The sequence below is a fragment of the Tachysurus vachellii genome, chromosome 9 (assembly GCF_030014155.1).
Source record: "Tachysurus vachellii isolate PV-2020 chromosome 9, HZAU_Pvac_v1, whole genome shotgun sequence".
Taxonomy (NCBI): domain Eukaryota; kingdom Metazoa; phylum Chordata; class Actinopteri; order Siluriformes; family Bagridae; genus Tachysurus; species Tachysurus vachellii.
This window is the reverse complement of record NC_083468.1, coordinates 28,248,596-28,249,576: the sequence shown is the minus strand read 5'-3', so window position 1 is coordinate 28,249,576 and position 981 is coordinate 28,248,596. Positions and strand designations below refer to the sequence as shown.

Sequence of the window (981 nt, the reverse complement as noted above, 5' to 3'; positions counted from 1 at the left end):
TCAAATGTGTTAAATTGATTGTATTAATATCTGCCGGCAGCGGGATGATGGAATTTATGTCATTACGTCATTACGTCAGGACGTAAAAGAACTGGTGAACTGGATTATTGAACTGGTTCATTAAAACTGTCCAAAAGAACCGGTTCGTGGAAAAGAACCGAACTTCCCATCACTACCTGTGATGGGTTGTCACTCCATCCAGGGTGTATCCTGCCTTGATGCCCGATGACGCCTGACATAGACACAGGCCCCCCGTGACCCGAGGTAGTTCAGATAAGCGGTAGAAGATGAATGAATGTTACAGTTCATCTAAAACTTCCCCAAGCTGAGGAGGTCCAGTGCTAAAATTATTCTAAACTTCCTCAAGTCTTTGTGTGTGTGTGTGTGTGTGTGTGTGTGTGTGTGTGTGTGTGTGTGTGTGTGATATCTTATATTATATATTTTATTGTCTAACTTTTATCACATTTTTATCACATAAACACGTGAGTTATACATTTATACATATTTTATTCGTTTATTTACATTTTTTTGCTGTTTTTTTTTATTGGATTAAAACAATAACAATGTAGATGAATGTGATTATCAGCTCGGTCACCAGGGGGCGGTCACGTGTTCATTCTGCTGATCAATGCCGGTGACCTTTTCCCCGCCCTCTAGCGTTAGGATTGGACGGTTGAATGTAGAGAACATGCGCTGATTGGCTTTCCTACGATGAACGTGACCTTGTAACCAATCAGAGAGCGGAGTGTTGTCTCCGGGTCCATGCTGTATTTATTCCCTCAGTGTGTTGACATGCTGCAGGATCAGGAGATAAAAGTCCAGTTATTCGTGTAAACTCTTTATAATCATAAATACATTATTGTTGACGGTAAGACTGTGTTTTATTCACTGTGTTTTATTCACTGTGTTTGCTACAAAGCTGCAGATGTAGCCGTTAAAGTGCTAATGCTAATGCTAATGCTAATGACAACCTTACAAAAG

At 40.3% G+C, this 981-nt stretch overlaps 1 protein-coding gene across 2 annotated transcripts in view; it reads left to right on the top strand.

Annotated features, from left to right (window-relative positions):
* The first annotated feature begins 751 nt into the window (after window positions 1–751).
* Window positions 752–981, top strand: part of afg2b (AFG2 AAA ATPase homolog B) — a 7,152-nt gene continuing 6,922 nt past the window's right edge. For both annotated transcript variants that reach the window (XM_060878482.1, XM_060878481.1), the window contains exon 1: window positions 752–868. The gene's annotated coding sequence lies outside the window, so the exon portion shown is untranslated. The remainder of the gene's footprint in view (window positions 869–981) is intronic.